Source organism: Giraffa tippelskirchi, chromosome 6, assembly GCF_054371585.1.
Source record: "Giraffa tippelskirchi isolate mGirTip1 chromosome 6, T2T-mGirTip1v1.2.pri, whole genome shotgun sequence".
Taxonomy (NCBI): domain Eukaryota; kingdom Metazoa; phylum Chordata; class Mammalia; order Artiodactyla; family Giraffidae; genus Giraffa; species Giraffa tippelskirchi.
Genome location: NC_137280.1, coordinates 1,950,210 through 1,970,711, shown reverse-complemented (window position 1 = coordinate 1,970,711; position 20,502 = coordinate 1,950,210). Strand labels below are relative to the sequence as shown.

The 20,502-nt window shown below is 38.1% G+C and overlaps 1 long non-coding RNA gene across 1 annotated transcript in view; it reads left to right on the top strand.

Moving 5' to 3' along the window:
• Nucleotides 1–4,495: 4,495 nt before the first annotated feature.
• The window catches only part of LOC145511494 (uncharacterized), an 88,437-nt gene continuing 72,430 nt past the window's right edge, over nt 4,496–20,502 (top strand). Inside the window, exon 1 of the long non-coding RNA XR_014057897.1 lies at nt 4,496–4,689. This is a non-coding gene — a long non-coding RNA (uncharacterized LOC145511494). The remainder of the gene's footprint in view (nt 4,690–20,502) is intronic.

Genomic DNA, 20,502 nt, shown 5'->3' with positions numbered 1-20,502 from the left:
CAGCCCACCAGGCTCCTCTGTCCATGGGATTCTCCAGGCAAGAATTACTGGAGGGGGTTGCCATGCTCTCCTCCAGGGGATCTTCCCGACCCAGAAATTGAATCAGGGTCTCCTGCACTGCAGGTGGGTTCTTTACCAACTGAGCCACCAGGAAGCCATATATATAGTAAACAAACTATTCTTCAAGTTAAAAAAAAATAAAATAAGATGGCGTACCCTACTCTGGGGTTATTTCAACGTGTGGGGTGACGTGGGAAATGCCCTGTCTCCAACATTCCTCCCCATGGGGTGGAGCTCGCCGGCTATAACCACCCCGGCCGGTCCCAACTCTCTCCTTTTCCCCTGATTCTGTATTTGAAAGAAGAATCGCACAAGAGTAGAACACAGCTTGCTTCTGGCCTTCGTGAAACTGATCTCCCTTCAAGAAACACATCCCCCGGTCTCTTCGTCCACTCCGTCGCTTTTAAAGGAGCCTCCTAAAGAGACCAGGGAGAGACCTGGCCCAGTCCAGCCCCATAGCTACGGTTGCTATTTCTTGGATGCAGTATTGCCCGTAAACACAGACCTTTTATAAAATAAAGGTGATATTTTGTCCGCCACGTGTTGACCTTTCAATCACATTTCTCAGTTGCTTCAAGAACTCGGTAGAGAACTATTATTAAAGACTGTCAATTGCTTCACTGGCAAAATGAACTTCAACTGAAAATAAACACACATTTTCCAATCAGTTTTTAAGAACTATCATCTCTCACATCTCTACAGATTTGAAATTAAAGAGCTTGCTGGCCACAACCTGGCAGTTCAGTCCAATAAACCTGGGAAAAAAGAGAATTAAAAGAACCCTTGACTTCGAGATGTTATGACTTGATTCCTTCTTTTCTTCCTAATGGATAAACCCTGGACATAAATTCTTCCACTTGAAGCGAAAACAAAGAAACAAAGAAAGCGAAAATGATCATAGAGCTCTCCTGCCTTTTAACACCAGGTGGATTCTGATGGGTTAATACAAGTCAGTAAAATTTGAGTCTATACTGGCTGGAACCACCAAGCTACAACGAGATGACAAAGCATAGCCAGTAAAATCTGTAGACAAAACTATAACAAGAACACAAAACTTCCCTTTACCTCATTTTGCTGTTGTGAGAAGACAGTTATGAAGAGTAACTTGGTTCCAATTAAATAGCACTCTATTTTTACATAAGATAGATGATCGTAATAGTCGATGACACTTTTTAAGGGAAGTGCTGCTGGAAAAATTACAAGGCAAAGCAAGCCTAAACAGCTGCCTGTGTTGGACGGGGTCTTTGCAGCTGCACAGAGCCCAGGATAAATGACAAGCAATTCTTCTCACTCACTTCGCTATTACTTCTAAATCTTCAGACTCATATTTCATCTTTCAGCATCATATTATTTTTCCTATTGGGCAGCTGAAGAAAAATAAGATGATTTCACTAAGGATGGTAAAATGAAGTGGACAGCCTCTTTGTCACAGATATAAATGAGAGGGAAGAGTCATTTGATTTTATTCCCTGGTTAAAGAAATATTTTCCAGGCTTTTACCTGGGTCAGCATGTAACCTCTGCAAGGGATAATAACAGAACTAGAGTTTCATAACCGATAAATGAATTGAGAGGTCATCTTAACACTGTCAAAGCAGTAATGTCATATTACAAAAATAGCACTTCTCTGTCTAGAGTTCGGTTTTCCAAAAATTAAGCAATAAAATCAACTATAGCAAATCAGGAGACAACCACGCCACTAAAATATGACTCCTGCAGCTCAAGCGCCATCATCTGTGAAATAAAGCTGTGAAAACTGCTGAAATTTAAGGTTTCTTTTATCAGTAAGATTTTTGGTGTCTATTCTATGTGTTTATTGTGAGAGAAACAGATGGGTAACAGACACTTCTACTGAGGGAAATGTAAAAGAAAACCGAAAGCCAGCACTGTTGACAGCTAAACATTTTGTAAAAGAAGGAAATTTGGTTATTCTCCTTTTCATTCTGTGCTACTTCAAGTAATTGTACTAATGGTTCCTGATTCTAAAACCTTCACTTTTATCGCCCTTATTTAAATATGTGAATTAAAGAAAATACATTTTAATCACACTTTTCTTATTACAAGAGTGCTACATGTTCATTGTTTCCAATACAAAGACTTATGAAAGAAAAATGAAAATTTTCTGTAATCTTATCACCCAGGCATAACCACTGTTAATATTTTCTATATGGGTGTGTCGATGTGAAATCTGAAATAACTTTCCAGATCCTGACCTTTTGGGTGGCACTGCCGAGCTCTCAGAACGGCTGCCCGTTCAGAACGGTCCAGCTGTATATTTCCAGTGGTCAAATTGAAACGGGCACCAGGGAATTAAGAAGTCACTTCCAAACAAGTAACTATCAAGGTCCAAGAATCCATACTGCGGAAACGTGTACGGTTAAAGAAGTAGAAAATAAACTTTTACGCTACGCCTTGCTGAGGAGAATGGGCTAAGAAATTGAGTGCCAGGATTAAAAGGGTTCCCCGAATTCATTACCCTGCTAACTGGCATGCCTGCTTAATTGGAATAACCAGCAAGACAGATACTTAGTTCAGTGCATCCAGATGACTCCTGATAACAGTTACCTGGCATGCCCATCTCACTTTAATGGAGCGCCTGGTGTCAGGAGTCAGTGCTATGACATTTACTCACCTAAATGTCTACCGGCCATATTTTTATGGTTTCCTCATGCTACACTGTAGAGATTACTAGGAAAGTTTCATCAGGGTTTTTGTTTCCTTCATAGCACCTTTATCAAATTATGACATAGTTGACACTGAAAGTACAGTGTGGTAGACGGAGGTTAATGATGCGCTTAGAGCCTGACTAAAGAATGTATTCCTAAAGAGAGGACCTTTCATTTTATAAAGCGCCTATTTTTCAGCCTTACAATTATGCATTTGATGCCACATTTAGCTGTTATGGCAGAATTTCATTGATAAGAATGACAGGGAAACACAAAACGTCAACCTCAAATGAGTTTAGTTTAAATTAACCAATTAACGTTTAACTGCTAGAAGACAAATTCTCTACTAAACATGCTTCTTTAGACAAACAAACCATTAAGAGTAAAGTTCTAGTGGGGATAAACGCTGTAGCAATTTCCTTCAATTCAATTCTAACAAGCTGATTTTTTTAATTGATTTCAATACCATGATATGAAAAGTCCTTAGTATTTTTATGATGGAAGTACAAAATATATGAAGGCCTACCGCCACCTGATACCACTTAAATACTTCTTAATCTTTTAACATACCACAGAGTTCCTTGGCAAGAAGGTAAATTAATGCAGACTGTTAGGTCTGTCTTCTAAACCCAGCCCTAATGAAGTGACGGAAACAAGAAAATCTGGGGACCTGAGAAAATAAAATTTTAGGAATTTTTTTGAATATATATGCCATTTTCTTGGAGGGAAATAGCAGTTAAGAGTGGATAGAATGACCAAAGGAGAATTAATCACGCTCTTTTCCACCTTATACTGGGCTGATCATTGCTCCATACACAGCATGACCGAACTGGTACAACAGGGCAAATGATCTGAGGGCAGCTGTCATAGGCTGGGGTTTTCAGAAGCGGAAGCTGAAAGTTTGAGGAACAATGCATTTATTAGAGGCCAGTTCAGTTCAGTTCCATCGCTCAGTCGTGTCCGACTCTTTGCGACCCCGTGAACTGCAGCACATCAGGCCTCCCTGTCCATCACCAACTCCTGGAGCTTACTCAAACTCAAGTCCATTGAGTCAGTGATGCCATCCAAGCATCTCATCCTCTGTCGTCCCCTTCTCCTCCTGCCTTCAGTCTTTCCCAGCATCAAGGTCTTTTCAAATGAGTCACTTCTTTGCATCAGGTGGCCAAAGGATTGGAGTTTCAGCTTCAACATCAGTCCTTCCAATGAACACCCAGAACTGATTTCCTTTAGGATGGCCTGGTTAGATCTCCTTGCAGTCCAAGGGACTCTCAAGAGTCTTCTCCAACACCACGGTTCAAAAACATCAGTTCTTCTTCAGCGCTCAGCTTTCTTTATAGTCCAACTCTCACATCCATACATGACTACTAGAAAAACTATAGCTTTGACTAGACATATCTTTGTCAGCAAAGTAATGTCTCTGCTTTTTAATAAGCCATCTAGGTTGGTCATAGCTTTTCTTCCAAGGAGTAAGCGTCTTTTAATTTCATGGCTGCAGTCACCATCTGCAATGATTTTAGAGCCCAAGAAAATAAAGTCCGTCACTGTTTCCATTGTTTCCCCATCTATTTGCCGTGAAGCAATGGGACCAGATGCCATGACCTTCATTTTTAGAGGTCAACACCTGTGAAAAGTAGGATTATAAAGCAGACTTGGAAAGAGAAGGAAATCAGTGATGCAGGCTTGATGCATCTTTGCTCTGAAAGTAGCACTAGGGGAGCAGGACTGCTGTCATGAATGACCTGATCCCGTTGGCATTGATCCCCCTGCCAGGCCCAGTCACTCGATGCGGATTTCTCCGGGAAAGACATGAGCTTGCTGAGACAGCCCCCTGCTTCTGATGAAGGCCGTGAAGGAGTGAACAGATGAGGGTTCACCACACCCGCATAACTGGGCAAGCAGTCCTTCCTTGAAGTGGAATCCGGGCTTACATATCCCATCTACTGCAGTGGACTAGTGGCCAGCAAGTAAGAGGGGTGAATAACAGTGTGTACAGAGAGACCATGGTCCTGGCACTTTTCATCTCATTGTTATTCTTTACACTCTCAGGATTCAATTATCAGAGTAATTACCATATAAAAAAGGGAAATAGTTTCACTAATGGATATAGAAGCAAGTAGTACACATAAAATATTAGTAAATAAAATACATATATTTTATATAAAACTATATTGCAGGGGGTTTTGTAGGCATATGAAATGTTTTATTTAGACCATTTCTGAGGATTTGGCTTTAAAAGTTTTATATGCATTAAGCTTATCTTAATGAATACAGTCTAGTCTTTGAGAGATCGTGTATCATCAAGGTCTGTAGAATTTTCATTATCATTTGCAACAAGGGCTTCTCTATTGTTGTAAGCCCAGAAGCCATTTAGATCCATTAGAATAGTGAGGACTGTGTTTATGTGTATACAGTATATTAAATACACACACACATACTTGTATTTCACTGGTATATGAAGTTCAAGTGTTGGAACTACTGGTACATAAGGACCATATGACTTTGCCAGCATTCCTCCCATAGGGCTATCTAGTCTCCCCAGTGATGAGAAATCCATGCAACAATCATATTTTTGTGGAGCGAGTCCTCAAAAAAATAAGTAAGGCTTAAAAACAGTAAGCAAGCAAATTGAAACCTAAAGGAGGATAACTCTAGTAGAGCTTTGGCAACAGCAGAATTACTGATTATAGTGGCTTTGAATATCTGCAACATGTAGTTATTTGCAGTTTTCTTGTGCATATGATTTGAAAAAACATGCATGGCAAGCAGGCAAGTGAGATAAGCTGATCGCCAAAATCCACACCCAGTGAGGTTGAAGTAGCTGTTGTAGTATTTAGAATGCATTTATTCGTATAGAAAATCCTTGCAAAACTTATTTGTTTATGTGAAATGTAAAATGGTTTATAAATGAAAACTCACAGTGGGAGTGGATATAGAAGTAAAAACGTTTCAGATAAAAACAAAAAGAGTAATTATTCTAATCTATGAAATAGTAGTCAAGGCCAAGTTACATGTCAGGTTAGTGTTCACACACCGGGGTTATGGAGAAACCCTCAAGATGCGTTCCTTTCCGTCAAATCTAGTCCATCACTGGTCCCCTTGACAAGGAAGGTCATGGGTTTAGGGGCACAGGTTTTTGAGAATAATTTCTTCAACCAGTCACCAGCCGTATGACTTTGTTCAACTTTCCTATCTTTCTTCAGTTTCAACTTTCTTATGTGCAAAATAGTTAAGTAATATATATATTTGGAGTTGAAGATATTAAATTAAATAAAGTAACATCAATAATGTTACCTCATGTATTCTTATCTACACTACCCTCTCCTGTTTTGCAACTATTTGCAAAATTTTATTTTTTACTTGGAGAAGACTCTTGAGAGCCCCTTGGACTGCAGGGAGACCCAACCAGTCCATCCTAAAGGAAATCAATCCTGAATATTCATTGGAAGGACTGATGTTGAAGCTGAAACTCACACTTTGGGCACCTGATGTGAAGAACTGACTCATTGGAAAAGACCCTGATGCTGGGAAAGATTGAAGGCAGGAGGAGAAGGGGACGACAGAGGATGAAACGGTTGGATGGCATCACTGACTCAATGGACAGGAGTCGGAGCAAGCTCTGGGAGATGGTGAAGGACAGGGAAGCCTGGTGTGCTGCAGTCCATGTGCTCACAAAGAGTTGGACACAACAGACTGACTGAACAGCAACAAATTATTGACTTGATTATACTACAATCATAAATTTATTTATTGTAATGAGACATTTAAAACATGCCCAGGCCTACAGAACAGCTTTTACTCTATTTATTTATCTATATGATTATTCTAACATCTTCCGGGATAATTAATTCTGGATAAACTTTTTCAAAGTCTTTCATTATTACATGGAAAAAGAGGAATAGAAAGATAAAAGTCTTACAGAGAATCAGTAGTATATTATATAAGAAAAAATATCTAAAATCTGCATCTGAATATAATAAAGCGGTAATTATACTTCAAAAGTCAAAGAAATTAAGGCTTCTTGTAACATATTATTAAGAAAATGAATATTTTAATAACTCCATTATTCATGAAATTCATGATGCTCTACATTTTGTTATAATTTTAGGTTAAAATAGCATGAAATACTTTCTTATAATAATTTGAAATTCACTTCCATGTGTAAGACAGGCCCAAAGACAGAATACTGAATCCAGCTTTATCAATACAAGATGAAACACAATAAAATTTTCTCTTTTCATTGAGGATTAGTTTGGAATGCTGACGACTAATGCCAAATATAATAAAAATTATCAGTGTATCTCTTCTTTACTTTTGAATAAGCTGTCACCTGGAGTGATTTCAAAATAAATAGCAAATGGACCCCCAGTACTAAAATAATGAGATAGCAATCCAACTTTCTAGGCAAATATATAATGCCATTTTCCAATGACAGAAGAGAGCTAAACAGCAATGGAATTAGATTTCCCTAGCAATATACGGCACTCAAATCTATTATTCATTTTGTGCCTTTCCCAGCACATAGAGGTATAGTTAAGATTAGAGTCCACTGGATAATTTAAAATTCATAGTTTCTTGAGCTTCTCAGACTAAGGTGCTATATAAATATTAAATAGCAATAATCATGATAATGATGAAATTATTATTCTAATCTTCATTTTGCACATGCTGTAAGTAATTCTCAGCCACTTTATCACTTGGTTATGTGCACATACACACAGCCAGGGAGGTTCTAGGGCTATGGGATTCCCTTTGAAATCTATGGGAGTTCTCAGCAGGCAGCTGGGGAGTGGGGTGGGGAAGAAACAAAAATTGCACTAAAACACTGAATAAAATCAAAGCAAATAACGAAAACAGTTCAACCGTTTTAAAGATAGAAAATGAGATGACTGCTATTTTGCATTAAAGAAATAAAATTCTAAGTATTATTTCATAGGGAAAATAAGCACAAAAAGAATAGGTTTTAAAAAATAGCTGTGTACTTGCATGAGAAATTAAAACTTTCCATTCTTTTAAATATAACCCGAATATGTTCATTTATGCTTCTTGCAAGTTCCTAAAGCTTATTTTGGATGTGAAAATATCTTTCCTGTATCATATTTTAAAATCCTCTTTGTGTCTGCTAAAATTGGTTCTGGTAATAGTTCTGAAAAGGTAATAGATTGTATTTAAAAAGATAGCCTTCTGCATTACTGAGAACTACATTAGCACCTGTGGCCAAGAAAATCATAAAAATGGATGCCTTCAGAAAAGATGTGATAAGGTGGATTTCCTTATAATTAGAATAGTGGAAACTACAAATATGTTCATGCTTAATATTGAAAATATGATGCAAAATTCAAAGAAAGGGATCTTTTCGAATTGCTATTTATACGGCTTAAAAGCTGTCTCTTCCCTAAATTTATCCTCACACCCATACTTAGCTCAGAGATGGAAACCATATTTATAGAAACAATCTTCTTGAGATTCTTTAAGATAAGAGGGCACTAGCCAACACCTACAAGTTTACACTTTCCTCAGCCGGCAGTAACCATGGAAACAGATTGACCATTTACACAGAGCTAGCCCTTGTGAATTCAACACTGCCTCTCCGTTGTGAAAATTGCTAACAATGTAATCTGATTACTTTGTGTAAGAATGTATTATCATTCAAACAACCAACCAATCAAGAATGTATATTAAAAAGTTCTTGTTACATTATTGTATAAAAAGGCTCAAGGCACATCTAACGTAAAAGTTGTAACAAAATCTTTTCCACAGAATCATCTTTAACCGGAGGAAGATGGAGATGTTGCATCAATAAGACTCTTGATTATGTGCCTCCTGCCTGTATTGTTACCCACACCTCATTCTTCTGCGCATCCTCAAAGCTGCAAATTCCCTCATGTATACATCCTTTGTATATCACTTCACATCACCCTCAGCCTCCACGTAAACGTGTTCGAGCAATGACTGCTGGTAACTCTTTGACAAATGAAATGTCTTTGATGTGACAATTACCTATTTTATTTAATATTATTATTATAAATAATCAAGTATTTGATTTGCGACTTGGGCATATCTTACAGCTTAAAATGAAATCTCACTTATAGTATTAATATTGAATCTCCCAACAGCTCTGACAGAAAGATATCCTTAAACAGAGAGAATCCTGCTGCTTAAACAGAGAGAATTCAAAGAGTTCCAAGACAGTTCAAGCATCTATTGTTGTTCATGACCCTATGAGCTGCAGCATGCCTGGCTCCCTTTCCCCCACCATCTCTTGGAGTTTGTCCAAGTTCATGTCTGTTGAATTGGTGATACCTTTCCAACCGTCTCATCCTCTGTAGACTTCTTCTCCTTCTGCCTTCAATCTTTCCCAGCATCAATGTCTTTTCCAATGAGTCAGCTCCACACATCAGGTGGCCAAAGTATTGAAGCTTCAGCTTCAGCATCAGTCCTTCCAATGAGTATTCAGTGTTGATTTCCTTTAAGATTGACTGGCTTAATCGCTTTGCAGTCCAAGGGACTCTCAAGAGTCTTCTCCAGCACCACAGTTCGAAATCATCAATTCTTCTGAAATCAGTTCTTGGGTGCTCTGCCTTCTTTATTGTCCAGCTCTCACAGTAGAATGTGACTACGGGAAAGACCATAGCTTAGCTTTGAGTATAGGCACCTTTGTCGGCTAAATGATGTCTTTCCTTTCAACACACTAAGTTTATCATAGCTTTCTTGCCAAGAAGCATCTTACCCAAAGTAAAAGTAAATGAATTTTTTAAAATAACATAAAGTTTTTTAATGGTTGAGTCAAGATTTAAGCACTAATCTTCTGACCTTAAATCTGTCCTTCATTCTGTACCTTTAATTATTCATATCTCAGTTAATGTCCTAAGACAACTAAACTTTTCCGATTTACCATACTTACCAAAATATCAAAATTTCTCTGTACATCTAACTCTCATCATACATCATTTATTCTTCCTGTATGGTCTGTGGTGATTATAAAGTGTTTTATTGTGGATTGGGCTATGTAATCAAATATCAAAGATTAAAAGACTATAGCAAATAGTATTATCAAACTAGCAATTCTCTCTTTGTTGTTACCAATCTCATGTATATATATATAGATATAGATATAGATATAGATATATCCTTTATACTTTCTGCCTATGATAACGAAGCTATAATTAACATATTGGAAAAGTTAATTCCTTAATATTTCTACAAAATTATAAATTGAGTTTTTTTTCACTATTCAAAAATTTTAAAAAACAGAAAGATAAATAAGATAAAATAATACATTTGTTTCAGTTTTTGTTGGAGAATAAAAATTAAAAATTAATTTATTTAATCTTATTCATATTTTGTTGTTTATAATAAAGAATGAATCCAGGATAACGTATTGCCCAAGGCATTTAAACAAATACAGTAAAAAAAAAAAATCCCTTTAGTATTCCCCCACTACTACTATAAATTTCTATACACAGTCAATTAAAATACTTTATTATCCTGGCATATGGCTTATAAATGTTATTTCGTTTTATGTTTCTCATCTGTTTCCACATAACTCATGAAAGGTGGAGACCATAGGTTATTTAGTATAGATACACAATCAGAGCACGCGGCATGGCACATGACATTCAATGGAGCCTATCAGAGAGTGAGGTAAGTCAGAAAGAGGAAGAGAAATACTGGATACTAACGTGTATATATGGAATCTAGAAAGACGACTCGGATTAATTTATTTGCAGGGCAGCAGTGGAGAAACAGACATAGGGAACAGATTCTGGACGCGGGGGAGGGAGGAGGGGAGGCTGAGATGTGTGGAGAGAAGAACATGGAAACTTATGTTACCATGTGTAAGATAGCCAGCCACCGGGAAATCGCTCTATGACTCAGGGAACTCAGACGGGGGCTCTGTATCCCCTAGAGGGTGGGGATGGGGGAGGAGGAAGGGAGGGTGGGGATGGCGGGGAGGGGGGAGGGGGAGGGGGAGGGAGGGAGGCTCAAGAGGGAGGGGATGTATGTATACCTACGGCAGATTCTAGTTAGTGTTTGACAGAAAACAACAAAATTCTGTAAACAATTATCCTTCAATTAAAAGATAAATTAAAACTTTAAAAAACCTTACGAATAACTTAGTAATATGTTGTAGGTGTTAATTAAAGCCAAAAGATAGCCATGAGGTTGAGATTACTTTGAAGTCTGTAATAGATTATCTATAAATATGTATTTAATGTATGTAGACTACAAATATGTATCTATGCGTATATATGTTTGATATGAGGAAAGATATCTCCCTTGATACTGTTTAAATAAATAAATTTTTATTGGAATAGCATTTTTCAGCCTTTTTTATAAAGCTGAAAATTGAGAAACAAAGAATTTTAGAAACCTTAAGGTATATCATTACAAGGTAATTACAACTCTGGTTTATATTAAACCAGAAGGAAACTGATCCCACATGGGAAGTGAGTCACTCTGAAAACACTAAGAGTGTATTAGAGGAGAGGGGACTACACCAAACAGTCCATGCTTCCCTACAAGATTTCATTTTTCACAGTGGAAAAATTTATTTCCTCCGAGAGAATGACTTACTTGTCAAGGCTCACTGTATTATCAGATATATTTAGATTGGACCCAGGCCTAGAAATATGGTCTAAGAACTTAAGTTTACAGAAACTGCATCTTCCATACCCACACTCCTTTACAGAGAGACCCTTAAACACAAACAGAAACTACTCTTATCACCTATGATATAAAACCAAAATAGATGTTGAAAAGTTATTAAATCACTTGAAGCATTTTCAAGACGTTTTTGTGATTTTTTAATGTTTTAACAGTATATTAGCTTTCTATTACTGTGTAACAAATTATCACATAGCACTTTAAAATCCATTTGTTATTTCTCTGTTATATAGGCCATAAGATTTTGTGAACTTCACTGCATTCACTACTTAAGGTTTCACAAGCCTGAAATCAAGGTGTGGACTGAGCTGGCTCTTATCTGGAAGCGCAGGGAAGAATTCACTTCCAGGCTCATTCAGGTTGTTGGTAGAATCGAGTTCACGTGGCTGTAGGACTGAGGTTCTTTTTCCTTAGTAACTGTCATCCAGGAGTGGCTCATGGCTTTAAAGGGTACAATTTGCTCCTCTATCTGCAAAGCTAGCAATGGAGAATTGACTCTTTCTCTGTGTTTTGAGTCTCTCTTACTTTCAGGTGGAAAACTTCTCTGCTTTTAAAAGGACTTTTTATGTGACTAAACTGCACCTGGCAAGAAAATTTCCCTTTTGCCATAAACAACACAATCATAGAAGTCACAGCATAGGGTGAGAGTCACGGAAGCCGTTTTATTCTGCTTAGCGTAAGTAGGTATTAAAACCTTAGTAGGTAAAAGAGCAAGTGATTAAAAATATGTTGTTTTTAAAGAATAATAGGTTTAGTTTAAAATAAAGCCCAATGACAGCAAAAACTTATTAATAACAATTTTAAGTATGTGCAAAATTTCAGCATACAACAATATATACACACAATGATAATGGTTTTACAGTAAAGGTTTTGAGGATATTAATCTACATAACTGGTAACCTAAGTAAATCATCTAAATTTTACTTCACAATATGACAAAAAAATACCGTGAATAAAACAGAAAATTAAAAATTGTTTCACCGTATAAATTTTAAATATTATTTGAAAGTGTCCAGTAATCATGTTGATAAAATATATTGAGGTAAACTTTATATGTAAGAGAATCTAAAAGAAAAAAGCAACTTGAAAAAAATAAAGTCTAAATAGATTATATGTTGACGTCCTATAAAAGGTGTCACCCCATGTAAAAGATGTCAGTAATTTTTTGTTCATTTCCCTCTTAGTACTAAAAACAATCAATAAAATTAAAAAATAAATGAAAAGAAAACTACCTTTAACTATGCAACAGACACTATCTGCAATTAACATAGTGTGATTATCTACAAAATGGAACCGAGTATGGTCCAAACAGGGAAACAATTATTATGTATGCAGCCAAGATGTTTGACACAGTGCGTTATTCTCACATATAATAATTGGTTCTTGTTTAGTCACTAAGTTGTGTTCAACTCCTTTGTGACACCATGGACTGTAGCCCACCAGGCTCCTCTGTCAATGGATTTCCCAAACAAGAATACTGGAGTGGTTTGCCATTTCCTTCTCCATGGGATCTTCCTGACCCAGGATCGAACCTGAAGCCCTGCATTGGCAGATGGATTCTTTACCACTGAACCACCTGTGAAGCCCAATGTTACCTAATTTAAATATAATAATTTTCACAATTTAATAAATTTTGCAATTTAAATAAAATAATTTTTGTAATCCTTAAAATCTCCAGCACCACTCCTGTTCCTAAAGCCATGTGACAAACAACATTAATAGGCCAATGGCAAATTCAGGAAAGATTCCTACTGTTTTCTTAGGGAAAGTGGAGAAAAGGTGATTAAAGTCAAATACGCTATCCTTATCGTTTTCTGTGACTCGGCGTGAAGTCAACAGAAGTGACAAGAACTTGAAGAGTAACAGAGAGAAGCCATAGCCACCATCTGGCTGTTGACCAACGTCAGTGCAGCAGATAAAAGAGCACAAAAGCAGTAACTCGAAATGGTCGTGACCGTCTGTAAAGTCAAGAGAAATGTCTCCTCGGGATATTCTGCCTCTCAATTTTCATAATGGTTTCTGTTTCCTTGTGTCATTCAAACCTCTGCGTAAACATGTTCACAGTTGCACTTCCTGACCAACTTATCAGTCAATCCCCTTAACTGATTGTTTCAGATAGCATTAATTAATCCTAAAATCGTGTTTACCACCTTTTCTACTAGAATGTATGCTCCAATAGTGGAAGGATTTTTTCCTATATTTTTTTACTGCTTTATCCCTAACCTTTAGAATAATATCTATTGTATGCCAGGCATTCAATTTATATTTAATAAGTAAATGAATGGATGACAAGTTAAAACTTATTCTTTAAATGTCTACTTGAAAGACAAACATCAAATTCATGGTGACAGCTTTTTTCTGAGGAAGAATCAGAGAGGGAGAGAGCATGACCACACAGAGCGAGAGAGAGAGAGAGAGAGAGCGAGCGAGAGAGAGAGCAAGAGAGAGAGAGAGAGAGTGAGAGAGAGAGAGAGAGAGAGAGACAGCGAGAGAGAGAGAGAGAGCGAGAGAGACAGCGAGAGAGAGAGAGAGAGAGAGCGAGCGAGAGAGAGAGCAAGAGAGAGAGAGAGAGAGTGAGAGCGAGAGAGAGAGAGAGAGTGAGAGAGAGAGAGTGAGAGAGAGAGAGAGCGAGAGAGTGAGAGAGAGAGAGAGCGAGAGAGTGAGAGAGAGAGCGAGAGAAACAAATAGGAGGACTCATATGCTCGTATGAAAATTTACATGTAGCCAGCTGATCAGTCCTAGAATCATTATCTATGAAGGAAGGGGAAAGAAGCAGGATTGGACAGAGGGAGGAGCTAGGCTGTAGTACAACCACAAGAAGAGCATCAGCTAACACCACAAGAAGCCCCAAAGCTAAGCTGGAGTGCGGTATCACACTTTTCCTGAACTAGGGACTAGGAGCCATGTTTTTATCCTCCCTCATGGGCCAGTCATTTGTTGAAAATTATTCAGGAAAAAAGGAACTTGACCATGGTCAAGGTGACGCTCTTCAGCCAATCATTTTGGAAAATGATCAGTAAGTGAGGCCTGACTGCTTGTAGCAACCCTGGGCACTAGGAAAACAGTCCTAAAATCCAGAAGGAGTAGCTAGTGGTACATCCCAGCATCAGTTAAATACATACGTCAAAAATAAATGTTGTGGCATTGAACTTCCTCAGATTACTGGGATAAGCCATATTTGATCATAAGCTGATTTTTATATACATATTGATTAATTTAGTTTGCAAATATTTTATCCCCTTGATTGCAGCCAAAGATAGAGAAACTCTCTACAGTCAGTGAAAAGAAGACCTACAGCTGACTGTGGCACGGAGCATGAGCTCCTTATTGCAGAATTCCAGGCTTGAATTGAAGAAAGTAGGGAAAACCACTAGGCACTTCAGGTATAACCTAAATCAAATCCTGTACAATTGTATAGGATTTGGAGTTGATGAATAGATTCAAGGGATTAGATCTGGTAGAGTATCTGAAGAACTGTCCAAGATGCAGTGATCAAAGCCATCCCAAGGAAAAAGAAATGTAAGAAGGCAAAGTGGTTATCTGAGAGACTTTACAAATAGCTGAGGAAAGAAGAGGAGTGAAAGGCAAGGCAGAACAGGAAGGATGTACTGAACTGGATGCAGAGTTCCAGAGAACAGCAAAGAGAGATAATAAGGCCTTCTTAAACAAACAATGTAAAGAAATAGAGATTAATAACAGAGTGGGAAAGACTAGCAATCTCAAGAAAATTGGAAATATCAAGGGAATATGTCATGCAAGGGTGGACACAATAAAGGACAGAGATGATAAGGAAGCAGAAGAAATTAAGAAGAGGTGGCCAGAAAACACAGAGGAACCCTACAAAAAAGGCCTTCATGACCCAGATACCACAATGGTGTGATCACTCACCTAGAATCAGACATTCTGCAGTGCGAAGTCAAGTGGGCCTTAGGAAGCTACTGCAGACAAAGCTAGTGGAGGTGATGGAATTCTAGCTGAGCTGTTTAAAATCCTAAAAGATGATACTGTGAAAGTGCATCATTCAATATGTCAGCAAATTTGGAAAACTCAGTAGTGGCCACAAGACTGAAAAGGGTCACTTTTCATTCCAATGCCAAAGAAGGGCAATGACAAAGAAGGGCAATGCCAACGAAGGGCAATGCCAACGAAGGGCAATGCCAATGGAAGTCCAAACTACCGTTCAATTGTGCTCATTTTACATGTTAGCAAGGTTATTTCAAAATCCTTCAAGCTAGGCTTCAACAGTATGTGAACCGAGAATTTCCAGATATACCAGTTGGATTTAGAAAAGGCAGAGGAACCAGACATCAAATTGCCACCATTGACTGGATCATGGAGAAAGCAAAGGAGTTCCAGAAATACATCTACTTCTGCCTTATTGACTATGTTAAAGCCTTTGACTGTTTGAATCACAGCAAAATCATTAAAGAGATGGGAGTACCAGACCACCTTATCTGTCTCCTGAGAAACCTGTGTGCGGATCAAGAAGCAACAGTTAGAAATGGGCACAGAACAACGGATTGGTTCAAATTTGAGAAAGGAGTACAACAAGGCTGTATATTGTTACCCTGCTTATTTAACTTATATGTAGAGTGCTTCATGCAAAATGCTGAGTGGAATGAATCACAAGCTGGAATTCAGATTACAGCGAGAAGTTATAGAAGAAATTGAGGAGGAACTAAAGAGCATGTTGATAAGTGTGAAAGAGGAGAGTGAAAATTCTGACCTGAAACTCAACACTAAAAGCAAACTAAGATCATGGCATCTGGTCCCATCACTTTATGGCAAATAGTAGGGGAAAAAGCGGACGCAGTGACCAAGTTCATTTTCTCGGGCTCTAAAATCGCTGCGGATGGTGACTGCAGCCATGACATTGAAAGATGCGTGCCCCCCGGAAGGAACGCTATGAGAAACCTAGTGCAAGATCAGCCTCTCAATTGTGTCCAACTCTGGGACCCCACGGACTTTAACCTACCAGGCTCCTCTGTCTAAGGGATTCTCCTGCAAGAATGCTGGAGTGGGCTGCCGTTTCCTCCTCCAGAGGATCTTCCTGACCCAGGGATCGAATCTGCACCTCCTGTAACTCCTGCACTGGCAGGCGCATCCTTCACCACTGAGCTACCTGGGAATCAGCATATTCAAAAGCAGAGGCATCGCTTTGGCAACAAAGGTCCATGTCATCAAAGCTATTTTTTCCAGTAATCACATAGGGATGTGAGAATTGGACCATAAGGAAGGCTAAGTGCCAAAGAGTTGATGCTTTTGAATTTGTGGTACTGGAGAAGACTGTTGAGAGTTCCTTGGACTGTGAGAAGATCCAATGAATCAATCCTAAAGGAGATCAACCCTGAATGTTCATTGAAAGAAAAGTTGTTGAAGCTGAAGCTCCAGTACTTTAGCCACCTGATGTGAAGAGATGACTTGTTGGAAAAAAAAACCTTGATGCAAGGGTTGAAAGATTGAAGGCAAAGGGAGAAGGGGGCAGCAGAGGATGTGATGATTAGATAGCAACACCAACTCAATGGACATGAATTTGAGCAAACTCTAGGAGCCAGTGGAGGACAGAGGAGTCTGGTGAGCTACAGTCCATGGGATCACAAAGAGTTGGACAGGACTTAGCAACTGAGAAACAACAACAACAAATTTATACTGTTTTATAAACACTGCTGAGTTTTTGTTACAAATATCTGATGTCCTGAAAGTGAACTTACATTACTTATATCACTTATAAGTGATATCACTTTACGTTTTCTTTTCTCTTGGAATACGTATTGGGGGCTTACTATGTGGCCTATATTATTAAGGTGTTTCACCTTCTACATGTCAGCTTCCTCTGTCCACTCTTCATGAGGCCTGTGGCTGGCCCTATCTCTCAGCAATATGGCATTACTCCTGATGTATTGAGGGATATGGCAGATCCGGTCAAGATACTTTGGGCTCTTGCCCACATGCTCAGGGCAGCCAAGTCCGTGGGTCACACCTACTGGGGCCTGTGTGCCCTCAGCCCAGGCTCTGCAGCAAGAGGGGCCACTGAAGTGGAAAGCTCTTGCACCACAGCTAGAGGACACTGGCACAAAACAGCGAAGGCCCAGAAGAGCCGAGAATAAAGAAGCAAATAAATGAAAAATTTAAAAAACACAGCCTATTTAAACTAAGTGCAAATTCTTCATGGCAGAAGTAATTCTTCACCTGCTAATCATGTCTACCTTCATGTACATAGAAGATCAAACAAATCGCTTGTTAACAAGTAGAGGGAAAAAATAAAGATTATGGGTTCCTAAGAATGGATAAAGAAGAGATTTTTGAGGGTTGGAAAGTTATTAATGTTAATCTTTAGCTACTTCACAAATTTACCCCTGACTGAACCCATTATCAAATATTTAGCAAAGAACACCAGAAGGGAAAAAAAAATGGATTGTGCATTTGAGGTTTATTTTTTGTTTTTGTTTGCAGGAGGGGTGGTGGAGAGATTATTTTCCTGATAGGCCAGAAAGTTTGCCCATTCTCTTCAGGTACCTGAGAGATCAAAGAGACTTCAAAGCAAAGAGGGAAAAATGAACAGGCTGTTGAAAGTCTCACAGCAGCGTTAGAACAGGATGCTCTGCTTCCAGGGACGTGTGGCACCTGAGGCCATCCTGTGCGGAGCCAAGATTAAGAATTCGTCACAACTCAAGATTCAATTTTAAAGTGACGGAGATTGAAAAAGACCGGAGACTTCACATTCTGCAGTGTGAGCAGCCATTCCCAGCTGCATGGCCGGTGTTCAGAACCTGAATCGTATCGAGTTAGGTAAGAACACTGAGTTCAGTGATTAATACCGAAAGCCCCGCAGCTTGCTGTTTCTGCGGGCTGCTGGGCTGCTGGGGTATTTGGGGGGATTTTAAATTATCGAATTCCTCTCTTCTCTTCCAAAGTTTGCGCTGTAAATTTCAACCAGCAGCTTCAGCATCATCCAGCATTTGTTAGAAATGCTGAATACTGGGTCCCACTCCAGACCTACTATGTCAAAATATATATCTTAGGACTAAAGTGCATTAGATTTGTATGAGTTAAAGTGTGACATACATCAATCTGAAATCTGCTTCTTTGATAGTAAGCCAAGTGGATCCTTGCCTTGGAGAACATAGACCACTGATCACTTGTGTGTGGATCTTAATGCCATATTTCAGTGATTCTTCAAAATCTGTGTTTTTATTGACTCAATGTGAATGAAAAGAGTAAAAGTAATTCAACATTCTCTTTGGATAGTACTAAATAGTAATTTTCCTTCTTCTCCAACTCTTCTCTCTTTCTTGAACTCCCTTCTAACAATTATTTAAAACTCAACACTTAAACCCAATACAACCAACGATGAGGCTGTGAATATTTACATATTCAATTCCTTACCATGTTTAACATATTTTGTAATTATAAGTAACATCATAAAAAGATAGCTAATGTCACTAATATTCAAAATAAAAGGTATATATAAGGTAGAATTTTGAATATGAGGTTTATCCTAACTCTAACATACTATTGTCAGCTTACATTTCCACATTAAACTCCTAACACTTCTCAAATTAAACATAACCAAATGGAAAGGCAAGCAAAGAGAACTTTACACTAAAAATTCCTTTTTTCCCTATGCTCTCTGTATTGGCTAATGACATCTATACCCTCACAAGCCATTCTGGGTAATAATGAAGTCATATCTAGTTCTCCCTGTCATCCACATCTAATCTGTAGATTCTATCTCCTTTCCATTCTTCTTCCAGTGCTGCAGTTCATTCAGATCCACATCACATCTCAAATGAGCCATGGAGGTAGTTTACTAACTGGGTCTTTATATCTTTAAGTTCTACCCTCTCCCAAATTATCAACCATCATTAAACTACATTGCAAGTTAGATTTTGTCCCTCAATTTTTTACCGTATTCTATTGCTTTTAGGATAAGATTTTAAACTCCTTGCCCTTGGTGTTGAGACTCCTCACGGTCACACATTTGCAGATGTATCTATTGCTGCTCCTTCTAGATGCCCTATTTTCTAGCCGCTTGGAACTTCTAAACATCATTCAGAGTTCGAATATATGCTCACTCTTACACCTCAATGATTTTAATGATCCTCTTTTCTCACACTGGACTTCCCTTTCCTCCTTCGCTCCTTATGTGCCTATCAATATTTGCTCAGTTTTTCAAGGCTGAGCTTTATGATGACACGCTGAGCCTTTGTCTTTCTTCACTTTGCCTCTTTTTTCTTTCTCCTAAGTTCCCTTATTTGTGTAACTTCATTAGTTTGAGACAATCTCACACACTCAAGTGCAAGATGCTTAAGAAATGAGTTTCTAGATAAATTTCTTCTCTAAGTAAAATGTAACACAATCACACCTATTCAAAATATCTTTTGAATTAAATATTTCCTTTGTTACAGCAGAGAGAAAATTTAAAGCTTGTCAAGAGACAAAGGATATTATAGAAAAGTTTTATAAATCCTATAATTAGTATATGAAGAAATGGTTTTGAAAATTCAGATCAAAGGTTGAATCTTTTCTGTTGCATAGGGATAGTTTCATGGGATAAAGTATATGGGAAGACATTTAAAATATCCAAATGTGACTTCTACTGACAAAGTAATACTAATTTCTTTTGATGAGAGATTTTCAGATATGCCATAATTTATTTTTTAATCTACATAGTCCTGGGAATTATACACCTACAATAGAAGGAAATTACCACTAGAATATAGCTCAAAAAAATCATTTTTGTTCACTAATGTATTCCAATCATCTAGTACAGTGCTTGACATACAGCAGGTACTAAGTAATAGTTATGTGAAGGAATTACTGGATAAATGAATAACTTAGAGGTGATTATTACTTATTTGGGACTACCAGAAGAATAAAATAAATATATCCATGAAACACATATGTGAAATTAAAGGATAATAACAGAGTAAATGCAATATTTGTACTGGACTCCCTTCTGATATGCTTACAAACTGTTCGCTTGTGTGAAATCACAACAGGAAGTTGATTTGCACTTGAGAGAGGTGGCCACAGTCTCCAGTCTCAGAGAATCAGTGGATGAACTGGGAGGTTCCAGAGACTGCATGGCTCCTTTCCTTAACAACTGTCAG